Source organism: Hyla sarda, chromosome 2, assembly GCF_029499605.1.
Source record: "Hyla sarda isolate aHylSar1 chromosome 2, aHylSar1.hap1, whole genome shotgun sequence".
In the NCBI taxonomy this organism is placed as follows: Eukaryota; Metazoa; Chordata; class Amphibia; order Anura; family Hylidae; genus Hyla; species Hyla sarda.
The window spans coordinates 113778251-113798289 of NC_079190.1; the positions used below are offsets into that span (position 1 = coordinate 113778251).

At 43.1% G+C, this 20039-nt stretch overlaps 1 protein-coding gene across 4 annotated transcripts in view; it reads right to left on the reverse strand.

Annotated features, from left to right (window-relative positions):
* The window catches only part of TNS2 (tensin 2), a 181570-nt gene that overhangs the window by 128227 nt on the left and 33304 nt on the right, over nucleotides 1-20039 (reverse strand). Inside the window, exon 1 of one of the 4 annotated variants that reach the window (XM_056555328.1) lies at nucleotides 14360-14554. The exons of the other annotated variants lie outside the window; for them this stretch is intronic. The gene's annotated coding sequence lies outside the window, so the exon portion shown is untranslated. Of the gene's footprint in view, nucleotides 1-14359; nucleotides 14555-20039 lie in introns of those variants that run through there. 4 annotated transcript variants of the gene reach the window in all.

The window sequence follows — 20039 nt, forward strand, 5'->3', positions numbered from 1 at the left end:
AAAGAAGCGATCTTATTGGTTTCTACAGGCAACTGTTTCACTTCTCCTCTACACAGGTTTTGATAAATCTCCCCCATTAGGAACATGGCCCAGATTTATAAAGCTGGCTGAGACAAAATAGAACACACATAGACTTGCATTGAGGGGGTGGGTGTGACGTCACGATCTTACATCCCCGTGGTCGGGATGGTATTAGCCTGAGGGACTCCAGCAGTTCCGGAAGCCATTACAGGTGGGTGCTGTATGGTAGAATGCGGGGGTCCCCAGCGGCGGGACCCCAGCAATCAGACATCTTATCCACTATCCTTTGGATAGGGGATAAGATTTCTAGGGGTGGAGTACCCCTTTAATCTGTTTCTACTCTACCCTGACCTTTAATCTGTATGTATAATATTAGGAAATAATGTGCATTGCATCTTACCTGTCATCCACAAACATGACACACTGTACAATGACGTGTGATACTTCATGATCACATCACAAACCTGTAGGCGCAAAATTTTCTGATTCTGTGCATCAGTGAATCAATGTATTGTGTCCTAAAAGCATACAGAACTTTGCAGTATGCAATGGAACATATCACAGTTTTATTACTTGAGGAAGTGTCTCCATATAACCTGAGCATAAGCCAATAGAAGGCTACAGGTGACCTATTAAAGATCTATACAATATAGATCTGCAATATGTCTGTGGTGTCCCAGCACCAGAGGCCGTCCCGTGGCTTTGGACTGTCTCGGGCAGCTTGGCAGCACTAGGTGTTTGGCCCACTGGAGTCCTACTGTTATATTAATTATGTGTATATTGCAATATAAGAATAATATATTTTCCTAAATTACTTTTTACTATTGTTCTATGTAAATATGTTCAAAATGTTATTGTTCCTTTAAGGGTGTTACCCATGAGACCCTGCAGTGAACCCCATGTGACCCTGCCTGCCAATGAGACCCCAGAAGTATCCCTTGTATAGTGAGGTAAAGGGGAGGAGTTAGTCCACTGCTGATACTAGCCCAGGTTAGTTCACCCTAGTGTGGCTCCTGAGCAACAGCTTGGCTCAGGTGTGCTGTGTGTCATGTGCTCTAAGGAGAGGCCTACTTCAACTCTAAACTCTATCCTGGTCATCCTGCAAGAAAATACTCGCGTGTGGGAAATTCATGCCCCTGCGGAGAAAGCTACAGTATATTGGCAGGACCCTAGCTGCCAGAATTCATTCATTCATCTACTACAAATCTCAGAACAGCAACAGGGCTTCCAAGGGGTTACGCTGCACTCTCGTACCAAAGGCCAGTTGTCTATGCAATTCCACCTGCATCTCCTCAGTAAAGACAGTTATCAGTAACCTGACGTTATTTGCTCATCGTGTCTGGCCCAGGAGAGGCAGCCTCCAACTTCAGACCGTGTATAGGATAATGGTGCATCATAATGGCATCACAAAGTAATCAGGTACGCTTACTAACATGTCTATATGCATGGGGCTGCATGTTAGGGAATAGTTATGAAGTTGGATTAGCACTGACTGATCATTTTTAGGCTTCCTTGATTTTTAAAGTTTAATGTAGGCTTATTTCAGCCCAAGTATTAAGTTATCACTACATGACATGAACTACAAGCGATCACGATCTTTAGGTACAAATTAAAACCATATTTAGAGTACATAATGTCTATGACCCAGTCATTGAATGCACATATTTTCCAATGAGTCTCAATTTTGGGAGTTTTCTCTATGATCTCACATTGCATTTTTCCAAAGAACACATTGAGAGGCTACTGTCACTAGTGCAGATGTCAGGCTGGCGTAACTATGAAATCATTTCTTTCTCTAATATACTTCTTGCTGTCACTCATAAGGAACATTCCTTGTGCACTCCCAGGATATAACATTTCTGCAAGTCATATAATGTAATGCTGAAATACCGTTCAAAGGTTTTTAACCCACTCTTGTTCAGATAGTGGTTTCCCAAGTAGGAAATCCCCATGAATGATAAGAATAAGCTCTCTAATAGGACAAATAGGCAAGTGTTGTCTTTAGTAAACAGTCATTTAATAATGGCATAATGAAATGATAAAACAAGTATGTTACCCATTGTTCTGATATACTTTGTTTTTCAGTTCCTCTTCATATTAGCTGTAGTGGATGAAAGCATTACATCGAAGTGAAGCCAGCACTGGAGTCCATACACCATGCAATGACCACCAGAGCAATGAGCCAACACCAATCACGGCACGGCACAGATGGAGGCCCAGAAAACTTTTAAGCCATGTTCTTTATCACTTTTTAATGAAAGTGTGGTGCTAATATGGAGAATGGGTGAAATAGTCTGATGCCAGTGATGTCTGATGAACAGCTGATGCCAGTATTCCTTAGGGCAAAAGTATGCCAGTATTCCTTAGGGCTAACCCAGTATGTATCCCTAAGGACCTAACTAGAGGTCTGCACAAGTATAGGTAGTCCTTGACTCAGGGTACACTTTGGTAAGGTGTTTGAGTACCATGCTGTAACCATGATGAATAAAAATAGTAAACATTCTCAGGCTAAAAACTGTACAAACCTAGGACTGCCAAGTCCAAGTCATGCAAAAGATATTAATACCTATGTATCAATTCTGAGCAATCCTCTTTGGCTAGGTTTATACTATAGTGTAGTAGGGATGCATTTTTGCATCTGTATTATGGCCGCAAGTCCACACCCACTGGTGGGTCTGATGACCTGAACTAATAGATGTCAGTTTGGACCATCAAACTCAAGGCCAATCCGCGACCTGTGGGCATAATATGGATGAAAACATTTGTCAGTATTATGATTTGTGAATCCAGCCTCTAGGTAAAATGTATTTGCATTGAGTACAATGAGGATTCTGTAGACTGGAAACCCTTGTATGTAGGCAAGCAGATGTCTCGAAAAAAGGTGAGGACCTTTTATGTGAAGTATATTGGGAAGTTGCAGAACCTTTCTCTATAGAATAAAGTATGCAAAGCTTTTGTTACAGGAAACCAATTTCATAATAATTGTGATCTTGAATTAAAATCATTTATCATTCATAGTAAAAGCAACATGTAATTGTCACTAACTATACAAATCATGGATTCAAAACTGTATCACTGTCACCAAGTGCTTGTTTATAGGAGACATTGGGGGGGGGGGTTATCAAAACCTGTATGGAGGAAAAGTGGTGCAGTTGCCCATAGCAACCAATCAGAATGCTTCTTTCATTTTTCATAGGCCTCATTAAAAATGAAAGAAGAACTCTGATTGGTTGCTATGGGCAACTGCACCACTTTCCATCTACACAGGTTTTGATAAATCTCCCCCACTGAGCTGAGGTGAAACTGTCTTGGGTGTTGCGTGTGGATGTGACAAGCAGATCGCAGCAGAGTTCTAGCAGGAAGAGATAAAAGGAGGGATATTCTGCAGTTTCCAAACAGGAAATCATTTAACAACACTGAATCAGTTTCTGATAGGAAGTTGTTCATGGGATGCCTCTGGGATACACAGAGACAGGAAACACTTCATTAATTGTTCAATTTGTAGCAACACTGATGACTTGTGTTGATAGGAGAAATTAATACTTTCCCCATATAAACACACTAAAAAATGGACACAGTAGATGGCATAACATGGGAGTCAATGTATGACTAATAAGTGCCATCCATCATAATAATACAGTGGAGGTATACGTCAAGGACTTCTCCAATGTATACCCCCGACGGATACTGCATATTGTAAAAGCAGCTTAATGTTAGATTAACATTAGTAAAATATTGACTGGCAGGATAGTATGCCTCCATAGATTGATGCATGACCATTCGTAGTCTACTGGTGACTATGTTTGGTCTGTTCCTAAGCATATACCGTAATTTTGTGGGGCTCAAAAATACCACAAAATTAGAGTGTATAAAGCTCAGTGCTCGTCAATGTTTGGAAGCCCCATATAGAACAAATGGAGCACTGGCCATGCATGTGCATTGTGTTTCATTTGGGGACAGTTATCCTCCATTCTTGGGATAGGAAAAACAGGCGCTCCATAGAGTAGTAATGTTAAGATCCTGTAGTGAGATAGCTATATAAATTGGTTGCTTACCCTGGGTGGTTGTGCAAATTCATACACAACAATGATGTAGGTATAAAATGGTGGTAGGTCGTCTGCTGCCCTCCGGTAGATATATGGCAATATCAAGAATAGGCTTCAAAGGAACCCGGCTCCACGGCGCTGAACGACCACAACAGGTGAACGGTAAAAGGAGTTTATTGACCAGAATGCAATGCGTTTCGCTGCGCATGCGCAGCGAAATGCGTTGCATTCTGGTCAATAAACTCCTTTTACCGTTCACCTGTTGTGGTCGTTCAGCACCGTGGAGTCGGGTTCCTTTGAAGCCTATTCTTGATATCCTCCATTCTTGGGATTTGTGGGGGTATACCATTTTGGGTATACCTCTTTAAGAACAAAACAATAGTTTTGAAGAAAACATTAGTAGGAATGACTGATAAGCTCCTAAATACAATCTTCTACGTCTGCTTCCAGAGTATTTTGGGTAGAAAGGATTTAACAGTCTCTTTTTTTTTTCATTTAATGGCTGTAATACGTGCCCATAAATTGTTGATTAACTCAGGATATTTCTGGTAGTTGGCTGCAAGCATCAGGAAGGGATTTTCCGTTCACTATAAATATAAGACTTCTTTTCCTGAAAGTCACTCTGCAAAGGTGGGAACAGAAGGAACAGTAGAGGAGGGCAAAAAATTGTCCCATGAATTAGGAAAGAAACATTGACCTCCCTCTTTCCCGGATGTCACTCTTATGATAAGAGAAAGACATGTCCCCTGATATTACAAGAATGTTCTGTGAGAGTCCAGCAGCTGGACAGAGAGAGGGAGGGGGCTGGGACGCAATAGAGAACAGAAGGAATGTGAAAGAAAAGGGAGAAGGAATAGAGGTCATGGCAGCTAAATCCAGTTATAGCCCAGTTCATACCAGGGATGTTAGCACAAGGGCACACTCTGATGTTTTCCTGCAGTTAATGTTGTAATAAGTCACTTCTGTGCTGTTGTTTAAAGGGATATCACATGTGTACATAAAAACTAGCATCAGAGATCTAGGATTAATGAGCATTAGAATGGGGCAAACAATATCTATTCACACTGTAACATTAGTATCTTCATCTACACTAAAGGCCTTTTACCGGGGACAATATTGGCAGAAGTGTTCCGGAAACCGGCCTGTGTGAAAGGATCACCGGTCAGCTGCGGGACAAGCAAACTCTCCTTCCTCGGCGTATTGGATCTTTTCTGCTGCCATTTAAATTATCATTATCGGCTGCACATCACAGTATGTAAACAGGGGACAATGATGGATTTTAAAGGGTCACATGAATGATCCAGCGTTCGTTCACGTGACCTGGCTGCTCGATTGGTTGAGCCTTGTGATGGCTCGAATTCCTGGATGCACTGACTAATCTAAAGTGTTACTGTCATTATCAAAAAACTTTTCACATGTCATGCAGACATGTCAAAAGTTTTGATCCGTTAGGGTCTTAATGCTGAGACACGCACTAATCACAAGAAACAGCCAGGCAAAGCACACCAGGTCAGGGAAGTGAAGTGCACTGCCACGTGCTTTACCATCCTTTATCGAGCAATGAGTGGGGGTCTTAGAACCGATAACTGGACCCATCAAAACTTTTGACATGTCTACATGACATGTCAAATGTTTTTTATAATGACAGTAATGCTTTGAGACTGGAGCTAGATAACAACTTTGGTTGCATACATTAGTATTAGTATAAAATATACAATAGTATTGTGTTATTCCATAATATCACATGCAGAGACAGGTTGTCCATGCCTCAATATGGTATATTACATGTGACCATAGGGCAGCGTTCATAACTCATCTGGACTAAAGCCCACTGGGGCTGTTATTTGTATCCACCATAGAGCCAGGGCTGGACTATGACTTCACTCATGTGTCCCCTGCCAGGGCAATTCATTGACTTTATTTGACTGAAACATGTCACACACCTTGCCCTTCTGATGTCACATAGAGCATTTCTCTATAATACAGGTTGTTGGATGGACAAAACATTTAGTGGGGCCCTTATTTCTCCTTGAGACATAAATATTGAATAATTCTTGGAGGATCCTGCTGGTGTCTGCAGGATCTGATACCAAATTATCGTTGATACAATTTAAAAAAATGTTATAAATACTACAGGATAATAGGGACTGATATAGAAACATATAAATCTACACATTCAAAGTTATAGCTATGAGGAAGAAGAGATGATAGAATCCATTCAGAATTTGAATTTTGCAGTAAATCTGTGATCTGTGTTACACAAAAACAGTAACAGAGAAGAATTGCTCTTTTCTATTAGAAAGGCAAGACTAGGCGTAAATGCGGTAAGCACACAACCTATAAAACAGCTCAGTCTGCCCCGAGATTATTTTTAGAAACTATAATCCTGACCATAGGTGTGGTGCAGTCCCCGCCGCTTGTGTTACACACAGAGGTGCTGAATGGACAGAGAACACATATGAGCTAACACTGGACTTTTTGTATTTGGAATCTGAAGTCTTGCAATATGCGAGTCCCGGAAAATGTGGGAACCTTATATATGCTCACATGTTTCATGTACCATTGGGCAATTTCTGCATAGTTAATTCAGGTACTGTATTTTTCGTCCTATAGGACGCACCGGCATATAAGGCTGGGTCCACACTACGTTTTGTCCCATACGGGAGCGCATACGGCAGGAGGGAGCTAAAACCTCGCGCTCCCGTATGTGACCGTATGCGCTCCCGTATGTCATTCACTTCAATGAGCCGACCGGAGTGAAACGTTCGGTCCGGTCGGCTCATTTTTGCGCCGTATGCGCTTTTACAACCGGACCTAAAACCGTGGTCAACCACGGTTTTAGGTCCGGTTGTAAAAGCGCATACGGCGCAAAAATGAGCCGACCGGACCGAACGTTTCACTCCGGTCGGCTCATTGAAGTGAATGGCATACGGGAGCGCATACGGTCACATACGGGAGCGCGAGGTTTTAGCTCCCTCCTGCCGTATGCGCTCCCGTATGGGAAAAACGTAGTGTGGACCCAGCCTAAGACGCACCCAATTTTTAGGGGCAAAATCTAAAAAAATTAAGATTTTGAACCCAATAGTGGTCTTCAACCTGCGGACCTCCAGATGTTGCAAAACTACAACTCCCAGCATGCTCGGACAGCCGTTGGCTGTCCGGGCATGCTGGGAGTTGTAGTTTTGCAACATCTGGAGGTCCGCAGATTGAAGACCACTGCATAGGAGGTAATACTCACGTGTCCCAGCCGCTCTGGACCCGTCACCGCTGCCCTGGATGTCGCTCCATCGCTGTCGCCGTGTCCCCATCTCTCCGGAACGTCTCTGCTGCCGGCCGGGTATCCTCACTCTCCGTCGCCGTCATCACGTCGTTACGCACGCCGACGCACGTACGCGACGACGTGATGACAAGGAAGGAGAGCTCCGGCATACAGGGGATCCCTGAACGGAGAAGACACCGAGGAGGCAGGTAAGGTCCCTCCCGGTGTCCTGTAAGCACTAACCCGGCTATTCAGTCGGGCTGTTCGGGACCGCCACGGTGAAATCGCGGCGGTCCGGAACAGCCCGACTGAACAGCCGGGTTAGTGTCACTTTCCCTTCAGACGCGGCGGTCAGCTTTGATCGCCGTGTCTGAAGGGTTAATACAGGGCATCACCGCAATCGGTGATGTCCTGTATTAGCCGCGGGTCCCGGCCGTTGGTGGCAGCAGGGACCGCCGCGAAAGGGGTGTATTCGCCGTATAAGACGCACCTACTTTTCCCCCCCAGTTTTGGGGAAGAAAAAGTGCGTCTCATACGGCGAAAAATACGGTAAGTCATGTAGATGTGACATAAACAAAAATATATACACAAAATGTGAGACTATTGAAATGACACCTCAACCTTTGCTCTAATGTCATGAATGCAAGATTTACAAAACTGCTAAAGCTGGGCAGAAAATTTTTCGGGTAAAACATTTCTAGAGTTTTCCAGTCAAGCTGAAATTTGTTTTTATAGTTTGCTAAAGTTTATATTAAATATGTCAGCCTGGAATAAATGTCAGAAATATGTCAGAAATTGATCAACAAAAAATGTCAGTTTTGCTATTTTATATATTAACTAGCTGAGAACACGGTATTGCTCGGGTGCCACCCAGCTTTCTCAGTGTTCTGAAGCCCCAGCAGGGCTGCCATGCTCTTTCCCTGCACCCGCACTTTTCTCTAAGCCCCCAACAAATCTTCCCTCCTCTGCCCACCCTGTCCTCTCTCCCTTTCGCCATACTATTTTGTGCACCTGCCTGCTGGACAGTTAAATCATACTTCACCATGACGTTGGTCTGTCAGCAAGATGTTTTTGTTATGGGTAGCGCTGCTGCCAGACATGCTGGCCACGAGCGCACTCCTGTCCCTGCTGCCGGTGGCGCCGTGGTTCACATCTCGCGATGCGCACGCATGCGACCGCCGGGTTATTTCTTACCTCCTCACCTCCCTGTCCTTTCTCCTATCCATGTCTGCTGGCACGCACGTCCCCGCCTCCTAGGGCGTGGGCACCGGCTCTTTAAGATTTAAAGGGCCAGCGCACCATTAATTGGTGATTGTCTGCACTGACCCTATTTAACCCCACACTTCATCCAGACCCTTTCCGGATGTTTGTGCCCTTGTGCCTTTGAGAAAGCGTTACCTGAATTGTGTCTAGTCTTACCGTGTACCAGTTCCGCCTGCCTCATTCCCTGACCACGCTCCTTTGCCGCTTGCCCGCTGACCTCCTTGCTATGTCTCCTGACCTTATTGCTGTGCCGACTGCCCTGACCTTCTGCCTGTCCCAGACTACGAGTTTGTCTCATCCTTCTGTGCCAGGCATCACCTTGGCTGCCTTAGTGGATGAGTTGTATCGGGGCTAGCGACCTGGGAGCCTCCTGCCGCAGCAAGTCCATCCAGCTGGGTGCTGGATTTGGTGAAAACCAGTGGCTCTTTAGACTGCGCTCCCTGGTACAGCTCAAGCCATCATCCACACAAGGTACAGCGGATCCACATCTCAAGTTGTAACAGTTTTAAACTCCCAAGCAATCTCTAGAGCCCAACAGTACCACAGGATATTTATCAGAAGTCCCATAGACTTGCTGTCCGGTAACCACTTTTTTTTTTTTTTTTTTTACTCTTGGACTGTGTCAGTATCGGGACATCCCTAAACTGTACTAAATTTTTATTTCACATATAATAAACAGGTTACCAAGTTGAATCAAAATATCTTTCAAAAGTGATGCTGGAACATAAATATACACATACATTGAGTTTGATAGATATATATAGATAGATACGTTTTAAAAGGGTTCATAAATTTCTATTCTGTTATATGAGGCACTGCTCATTTAGGCAATTTTTTGCTGTGGTCTTTGCAGCTGCGGCCCCTGATGTCAGTGTTGAAGGAATCAAAGGAGCTTAGTTAAATGCTGGGAACAACCTGAACATCTGCAATACTCTTATCACTGGATTGACCTTGTCATTATGTATTAGATTAATTGGTGCATCTATGACAGTATATCATTTAGCGTACTCTGCTGGCTTCATGGAATGTCATAAAAAATTCCACTAAATTGCAGCTCTTTAAATCTATTACATGGCCATTTGTCTAATTAACATACATTTTTGCTTTTGACTATAAAACTAAAACATAAGGGTCTACATCCAATAGAGGCAGTATATATTAAAGGGAATGTATCACTTAAAAAATATTTTACCAACCAGGTACTGCTAAATATTTTTTCTATTTTCCATACATGATTATGGGGGCAGCCCTCTTGCCTGAGATATGCTCTGCAGCAGCTGCAATAGTCAGGAGATGACATCGATGGGAGAGTTTTCTAGGCATGCTCTGTGACCTGTGCAGAGGCCAGTGTGCAGGCAGGAAAGTAGGAGAGCTGTGACCAACATATATTGTGAATTGCCTGTCTTATCTACACACTGGTGTCACCTTTGACTGTAATCCTGCCTGTGATGGTAATAAGGAGACTGCTGAAATATGATCTCTAAATAACAGGAAGTGTCATCTTATCAATAGGCATAGTAGCCAAACTAAAAATATGCAAGAATTTTTAATATAGTCAAAGATGTGAAACATAATTAAAATATTAAAAAATACTCTTTTTTGGCGAAGTATTTACGAAGTTCTGGCTGTTTATATTTCCATAGCTATTGTGCTCCTTTGAACAATGGAGGCTGGGTGCTGGCTTGCTGAACTCCCCTGCCTCCTCCATATTCCCTGCCCAGCCACCCCCTTGCTGAAAATGCTATTATCTTAACTCCCACGTCACCAGGATGTGGGAGCCTGCTGGTGGGGGTAGGTGCTCTGCTCTGAGCAGAGCACAGACAGCACTGCCTCGCTACACCTGGAAGGCAGCAGCACTGTGCTCACCCCCACCGGCAGGTTAGTGAATAAATTGGCATATTCATGAGAGGGCAGCTCTAACAGTGAATATGAATGAGGCAGGGGAGTTCAGCAAACTTGCTCCTCACCTCCATTGTGCACAGGAGCGCAATAGCTCCTGAAATATTCCTGGTCAGAACTCTGGAAATACTTCACCAAAATATGTGAGTTACCCCTATTTTTAGCTGGTAGTTTCTCTTTAACTTAAAAACTTAATTGAAACAATAGGCTATTTTATGATGACAAATTCCCTTTAAGTAGGTAAAGCAGGCCACTTTCTGATTAGTGGGGTCGGTTCAAAACGCGGTAGCGTTTCTACAAACTTTTTACCCTTAGGTTTTTGCTATTATTTTAATCATGTATTAATACATTTTTGGATTTTATTCTCCTTTTTTTCTTTTTCATGGGAGCTGAAATTTTAGCATTTTTCTTTGAATCTGTTCACAACAGGTATGCGGCCTGGATCACTCTCCGTGCTTCCTGATTGTTATGGACGTTTCTGAATGTGTTACTACATCATATGGCAGTGAGCTAGTTTTCTTTTTGCATTGTATACTTGCCCATTGCTACTAAATGGCACAAATCTGTGCAGGACTTGCCTCCTGTGAGGAACTGGATGGTTAGCCCTCATTTACACATGTCCAGTGATCAAACATATGCACCATCTAGTCTGCAGGCACTAGATCAAAAGTGCTTAATCCACACCAGTTGACATAAATGCAGCATGGTCCATAGGTCTGGTACCATACCGTATTTCAGCCTAGGCGGCAACGGATAGTAAGTCAGATGCAAAAGTTTTAGCTTGTGGCATCTGGTGTTCCCATGGTGTCAGATCGAGATGCAAATGGGAACCATGGCAAGATGGTGAATCCAGCCTGCACAAGAAATCTAGTGTCAAAAAACAGTACCAAAATGAGTCACCTAGTCTGATCTGTGTTATGGCCCCCTCCCTTCATCTGTGTATACGTTAGTTCTGGTCTTTACATAAACACAGGTTTATGTTCTGTGTTTAACCAGTCACAGGGATACTTACAAGTATAAATACTTATACAATCTGTCAAATGAAGAAAATCTACAGATATATCAAGTATTCATATATTTGTATCTTCTTGGTTTTAAGTCAGTTAATCAGCTGTGTGGTAGACCAGTACGGGAGTTGTACCCCGTACCCCTGCTGCCCTGTCAGACAGCCTCCCTACAGTGACCCCCCTCCACACTTGTCCCCTTGTACATATGTCTATTGCCTGTATTATCTTGTATAATGTTTATAAAAGGTGTTATTGCTTTAAGAAATGTTAACATGTGATCACCATTTGTCATGTAAGTTGTCATGTGAGTGTAACCCAGGAGGTATCAGTGACCATGTGACCTAAGGGTGACCTATGGGACCCCACCAGAGTCTCCCCTATAAAAGCCCTGGTTGTAGCCTCTGCTCTTTTTTTTCTGCTGAGGTCCAGTGCAGTCAAGTCCAAGAGTGAGTCTGAAGTCCATAGGAGGCCTCAAGTCAGTCCTGCAGCCACAAGCCTTCAAGTCTACAAGTAAGCTACAGTCACAGCTAAGTCAGTCTCAAGTCAAGTCAAGTCAGTCACAGTCAACTATTGCCAAGTCAGAGTGGCCTGCACTAAAATTGTCCAAATCCACTGCAAGTTCCAGCAAGCCCATAAGGTCTGTGAAGTCACTGGTCACCTCCATGGGCCTGTCTGAACTGTATAGACTGTTCCATATGTCACTTAAAAAAGTAAAGCTACCGTTGTCCGTAACTTGGCGTCGGAGTCATTATTGCCCCCATGCCTAGCCCAGGATCCAGCGGTATACCTTCCGGTGTTATTGAGTATAAACCATGCCCTGGCATCACAAATACAAGGGGTTAATGCCATCTGCCCCTAGGGTAATTCCATCTGCCCTGCATCACACCCTCTACCACAGCTGCTTATCTTAAAACGACCCTTATGTTTATCTAAGAACACTTATGCATTCCTTCACCTTCTTCACAAGATGTTGCTCCAAAAGATGTCATTATTTCATGTGCCTCCATATAGCACGGATGGGCTAAACCTTCACGTTTAACCAAGCTGTATTACTCATACTTTACAGAAAGATGTATTGCCTGTGAGATTTATGACCTCTGTCAATTTAGAACACTGACATAATCCAGATGGGCACAGCTCCAGAAGATTGAAGATTGTAAAAAGAAGTTATAGCTCTTCATCTATCAGTCTAGCTTCTTCTCACTAAGCCTTCGTACTAACATCAGTAGACACCATATCAGTTTAAGCCTTTCTTATTTCTTATCAGATATACTAATTTATAGACTTGTGCTTGTGATAAGAGGCTTAGAAAATTCCTGGAGAAGTCTTAAAAAAAAGTTAAAAGCGGTTGTCCCAAGAATAAACGTTATACCCAACAACAGGATAGAGAATAACTAGCTAATCGGTGGGGGTCCATCTTAAAGTCTACCAGTAGCAATACCCATACATAAAGGCAGCTGTTTAAAAATTTCTCTAGCAGAGTACTGGTTGGTTAGAGACACTTCTTAGATGTAACTCAGGGGAGTGCGAACACTCATTAAAGAGATCAATTTCTATGAGACTTATTTTCAGACAATACTTCATGGAAAAAAGTATTCAAAGTACCCTATTCTGCATTGGTGGGGAACATGAACCCCAAAACGGCTGTCTACACATGAATAATTCTTCTTTTTGGAGGAGACCCTGGTTTGGCTAGTATGAGATAGTTGCATTCTTTTGTTGGAGAGCGACTCTGCAAACTTTTTTCCAATGGAACATTGTCACACAAACAAGTCTCTTTCTCACTGATCTCTTCAATTATCCAAACAAAATAAGTATAAATCATGATGTTCTGATACCATTTGCAGAACTATTGTATGAGCTAAATTCCTCTGTTTTTTATTTACTGAATCTATCATTTATAGCTTTTGGAATAGTTCTGGAATATGGTCAGACCCTCCATGTGGCGTTCCCATTAGACCACCTAATCTACCTACTAAAGGTTCCCACCATGGAGATATGTGTATAAGGTCTTCCAGGGCTGTTCACGTAATACTGTCATCCTGCTGCTTCCGGCTAAAGCTCTTTGTATATATTACATCAATAAGATAATTAAACAGGTTCATCCCCATTTCCCCCTCTTTGTTTATCTATGTCCTTTCATTTAGTTGATTTTCTTTGACATGTGAGCGATTTCACATCAATTCTTGAGTTATGAAAAGGACTATTCATTTATGACATATATCAACCAATAAAATGTGACTTGGTATCTTATTCTTAATGCAGAACTATGCTTGAATTAGCTATGTTTTGTTTACCAGAATGTAACTTGTACAACTTGTCATTTTTGTCATTTTTATTATTTAAGTTCAATAAAGTAAAAATGATGTTTTATAAAAATAACATTTGGAAAAAATGAAAAGAAGCTAGAGAAATACATTTCTAAAATAAACCTAACAAGGCTCATACAGACGTGTGACTAATGTTTTACAGCTTTAAAGTAAAATCTGTAAAAGGCCCCTATCACCTACCATCTTACATTTACAACACTGGTGTCTTACGCAGCAGAAAGACCTTAGGGCTCCCCCAAGCACAAGGGCAGCGTGTTTCTGCTGCCCCCGCATCCTCTAAAGCAATGCTCCCTGGCTCCTATCTACACTGAATTATGGTAATAAAAGTTCTATCTTTCAAAAAAGGTACATAATCCTATGCCATCTAGATACATATAGTGACCCCTGCCCAAACTAGCAAGAATCTATTCAACAGTCTTAGATCATGCAAAACATCCAAATTTCCCTATCCTTTATGCATAAGGTATCTACTCAAAAAATTGCAATGGTTGGAAAAACTAACATCACAGAAAACACAACATATACAATACGCACCTTCACACAGTGATTGCTGCAAACCTCCCGATTTTATAAGGGGCAACAATGTCCTTTCATAAGGTCTTTTAATGATTTCCTTTTAAGTCTCCCTTTTAGATTTTCCTCTCGCTCCCCGTGACATTTTCCTTCCCACGTTGTACTCTTCATACGCCCTGTGCTGCAGGCTCTCTCCCCATCATCACCCTCAGAACTGGCACTGACATGAGTCCAGTGCTCTATATTAACACCAGATAATAGTGTGTCTGTGCTGTGTCCCCACGCCTGGATCGGAGGAGGGGGGTAATTAAAGGATCTGCAGAGGGTCAGTGCCCTGCTGGTCTACACCTCCTACTCCATATTTCTCATATTAAACTTTTACAGAGGAAAAAATACTTCCTGTTGGAGATGATCTGGTTCTGTTCCAGTAGCTACAATATGTTCTCCAGAATAAATGCTACATGGACTTGACCACCTGTCACTGATCTATAACAGTGTTATAACAGCCTATGACAGAATACTGGCAAATTAGTCAACAAAGCATAGACACTTCTCCTACTATAGACTCCGGCCAGTTCCTTCAAAGAGAACATTTACAATATTTCCTTAAAAAAAACATGAATGACAGCAATAAAGTCAAAAGACGGGAAATATGCCTCAGCAGTGTGTCAGCACAGGGTAGTCCATGTCTTAAAAAACAATTCCTTTGATCCTATCCATCTTCTTTCCGTTACCATGACAAATTAGGAATTCTAAACATGCTTTGCCGTATAAAGCATTTCTACAGTGCTGTACATAGAGTGTCACCATTCAAGACATGTGAACATATCCTAACAGTTACTGAAGACATTCTCCGAAAATAAGACCGGGTCTTATATTAATTTTAGTCTCAAAAAACACACTAGGGCTTATTTTCAGGGTAGGGCTTATTTATTTATGGGGGCTGCAGGAGTGTGGAGGATGGGGGGCTGTGGGGGATGGGGACTGTAGCAGTATAGAGGATGAGGGGCTGTAGCAGTGTGGAGAATGCCGCACCCCCCATCTTCCACACTGCCACAGCCCCCCATCCTCCCACAGCCCCCATCCTCCCACAGCCCCCATCCTCCACACTGCTATACAGCCCTCCATTCTCCCACAGCCCCCCATCCTCCACACTCCCGCAGCCCCCCATCCTCCACACTCCTGCAGCCCCCCATCCTCCACACTCCTGCAGCCCCCCCATCCTCTACACTGCTACAGCCCCCTATTTCCCCGTCATCCTCCACACTCCTACAGTGCCCCCCACCCCTCTGACATAATAAACCAGCACTTCCCCACCTTCATAGCGTCCGCAACTGAAGCTGCAGCTCTCGGCGGCGGGACACGTCCGTGACGTCGGGTGTGCATACACGCAGACATTTTAAAGCGACAGCGTCCCTGCCCCGGCTCATTTAACTTGCCAAGGGACCAGCCAAAGGGGGGGGGGGGGGGCAGGGGGTCCGCATCCCATTACTGGTGTCCGCGGTCCGCCAGTTAAGTACCCCTGGCCCTAGGTCTTATTTTCGGGGTAGGGCTTATATTGCAGCCCACCATGCAGCCGGGGACCTACTATTCCCATCAAAGAAAGAAGTCTGTTCCATGATGGGAGTAGTAGTAGTCCTGGCTGCGGGAGTCTGCCGACGGCTGATACTAACGGATGAAAAACTGATGTAAATAGTTTTTCTTAATAGTTAATAACAGCTGTTTGTCACCAAGGATATGGACAGCAGGATTGGAGGTTTTCTTCAGTGCACATTGTGCCACATGTATACATCTCTGGAGCAGCAGCTTCAGGGTGAATACCGCTGTGACAAATGTGAGCATGTTGCCCACCTGGAAGCTCGTATTAGAGATCTAGAAGAGCAAAATGCAACATTGAGGGCGATTGACAATCTTACAGAGCAAGCAGTTAGTGGGGTAGAAATGGAGGTTGGAGAAACTAGCCAGGAGGCCCAAGTAGGGAGCTGGGTTAATGTAGTTAGAGGGACTGGAAAGGGGGCAAGGAAAAGGAAGGTCACTTCTGCTTCTGATATCCCAAGTAAATTGCCAAGTTGGGCGATGATGCGAGGGCCTCAGTATCAGATATGGCAACCCTAGTGGATACTGGTCTCCCTAACAGCCGGGGGAACAGCTCAACTAGTAGTGTGGGGGATGGTAACGCAGGTAGGCCAAGACAGTTAGTTGTGGTAGGGGACTCTATAATCAGGAAGACGGATAGAATAATTTGTCGCCAAGACCACCTCAACCGAATGGTTTGCTGTCTCCCTGGTGCCATGGTTCGGCATGTGGTGGAAAGGGTGGACAAATTACTAGGGGGGGCTGGGGATGACCCAGCTGTCGTGGTCCATGTGGGAACCAACGACAGAATACATGGTAGGTGGAGGTCCTTGAAGAATAATTACAAGGAACTAGGTGCCAAGCTGAAGGGAAGGACCTCTAAGGTTGTGTTCTCTGGAATACTTCCTGTGCCATGCGCATCGCAGGAAAGACAGCGGGAGCTTAGGGAGTTAAATGCATGGCTTAAGTCGTGGTGTGAGGGGAACGGGTTTGGGTTTTTAGAGCACTGGGCTGACTTTTCATTGGGGTACAAGCTCTATTCTACGGATAATTTGCACCTGAATGGAAGGGGGTCTGCTGTGCTGGGGGAGAGAATCCTGGAAGGGGTGGCTGAGTATTTAAACTAGGTGAGTGGGGGGAGGATAATAAAGCAAAGAAAGCAGACAGTGGGATGGATAGGTTAGAGAGGGGTCAGGACATAATGGCGGGTGGAGAGGAGTCCTGTGGGGGGAGGTTAAGAACAGTGGATAAGGAGATTCATGCGTTACAAACCAGCTGTAAAAATAAATGTAGCCCGAAAAATTGTAATCCCAATAATTCAAAAAATTCCATTAGCCCCAATAACTCAATAACTACAATAAGCCCCATTAACTCAAAAAATACCGTTAGCCCCAATAACTTAAATAACAACGTTAGACGCAATAACGCAAAAAATCCCATTAGCCCCAATAACTTAAATAATAACGTTAGACCCAATAACTCAAAAAATCCCATTAGCCCCAATAACTTAAATGGTACAATTAGCCCTTATAACTCAAAAAATGACATTAACCCCAATAACTCTGAAAATCCCATTAGTGAGACTATATGTGTAAAACTTAATGGAAATGTAAAGTGTATGTTCACAAATGCCAGAAGCCTAGCAAATAAAATGGGGGAGCTTGAGGCCTTGATACTGGAGGAACATATTGATATAGTTGGGGTCACTGAGACATGGCTGGACTCCTCACATGACTGGGCCGTTAATCTGCAGGGGTTTACATTGTTTTGCAAGGATAGAATGAACAGAAAAGGTGGTGGAGTCTGTCTGTATGTAAGAAGTGGTATGAAAGTCAATGTGAACGATGCCATAGTGTGTGATGATTCTGAGGAGGTGGAATCACTGTGGGTAGAATTACAAAAGGAGGGAAATACTGAAAAAATAATATTTGGTGTAATCTACAGACCCCCTAATATCACTGAAGAGATAGAAGGTCGGCTGTATAAACAAATAGAGAGGGCCGCCCGGGCAGGTACAGTGGTAATAATGGGAGATTTTAACTATCCAGATATAGATTGGGGCCGGGGGTTGGCTAAAACTACAAAGGGGAGAAAATTCCTAAATTTATTGCAGGATAATTTTATGGGCCAGTTTGTGGAGGACCCAACAAGAAGTGATGCCTTGTTGGATCTGATCATTTCCAACAACGCAGAGCTGGTTGGTAATGTAACTGTGAGGGAAAACCTTGGTAATAGCGACCACAATATAGTTACTTTTGACTTAAAATGTAGAAAACAAAGACAGACGGGGAAAGCAAAAACATATAACTTTAAAAAGGCAAATTTCCCTGGGCTGAGAGCTGCACTACAGGACATAGACTGGGGGGAGGTGTTCTCAAATGCTGATACAGAAGGTAAATGGGACATCTTTAAATCAACTCTAAATAACTATACAGCTAAATATATACCAAAGGGGAACAAATATAAACGATTAAAACTAAATCCTACATGGCTGACAAATGAGGTTAAAAGAGCAATAAACAACAAAAAAATAGCCTTCAAAAAATACAAATCTGATGGGTCAGCTATAACATTTAAACAGTACAAGGAGCTTAATAAAATCTGTAAAAATGTAATAAAAACAGCAAAAATTCAAAATGAGAGACAGGTGGCCGAAGAAAGCAAAACTAATCCTAAATATATTTTTAGATATATAAATACAAAAAAACCAAGGACAGAGCATGTAGGACCCCTTAATAATGATAATGGGGAGGTTGGCACGGGCGATCAAGAGAAGGCGGAGCTACTGAATGGGTTCTTTAGTTCTGTATATACTATGGAAGAAGGAGCTGACATTGGTCAGGTCAGTGCTGGTAACACATCATATAATGTATTGAACTGGCTTAATGTAGAGATGGTACAAGGTAAGTTAAGTAAAGTATAAATGTAAGCAAATCTCCAGGGCCGGATGGACTACACCCAAGAGTTGTTAGAGAGGTAAGTTCAGTAATATCTGTACCCTTGTTCATGATATTTAGAGATTCTCTGGTGTCTGGTATTGTGCCAAGGGACTGGCGCAAGGCTAATGTGGTACCAATCTTCAAGAAGGGCTCTAGGTCTTCGCCAGGCAATTATAGACCGGTAAGTCTAACGTGCATTGTGGGTAAATTGTTTGAAGGACTTATAAGGGATTACATACAGGAATACATAGGGGATAATAGTATTATAAGTGATAGCCAGCATGGGTTTACTAAGGATAGAAGTTGTTAAACCAATCTAATTTGCTTTTATGAAGAGGTGAGTAGAAGCCTTGACAGAGGAATGGCTGTGGATATAGTGTTTCTGGATTTTGCCAAAGCGTTTGATACTGTCCCTCACAGACATCTGACAGATAAGTTAAGGTCCTTGGGCTTGGAAACTTTAGTTTGTAACTGGATTGAACACTGGCTCATGGATCGTACCCAGAGAGTGGTGGTAAATGATTCGTACTCTGATTGGTCCCCGGTAATTAGTGGTGTACCCCAAGGTTCAGTACTGGGCCCGCTGCTGTTTAATTTATTTATCAATGATATAGAGGATGGTATTAACAGCTCTGTTTCTATCTTTGCAGATGACACCAAGCTTTGTAGTACGGTACAGTCTATAGAGGATGTGCATAAGTTACAAGATGACTTGGATAGACTAAGTGTCTGGGCATCCACTTGGCAAATGAGGTTTAATGTGGATAAATGTAAAGTTATGCATCTGGGTACTAATAACATGCATGCGTCGTATGTCTTAGGGGGGATTAAACTGGCAGAGTCACTGGTAGAGAAGGATCTGGGTGTACTTGTAGATCACAGACTACAGAATAGCATGCAATGTCAGGCTGCTGCTTCCAAAGCCGGCAGGGTATTGTCATGTATAAAAAGAGGCATGGACTCGAGGGGCAGGGACATAATACTCCCCCTTTATAAAGCATTGGTACGGCCTCACCTGGAATATGCTGCTCAGTTTTGGTCGCCTGTTCATAAAAGGGACACTGCGGAGTTGGAAAGGGTGCAGAGACGCACGACTAAACTAATATGGGGCATGGAACATCTTAGCTATGAGGAGCGATTAAAGGAGTTACAATTGTTTAGTCTTGAGAAGAGACGTTTAAGGGGGG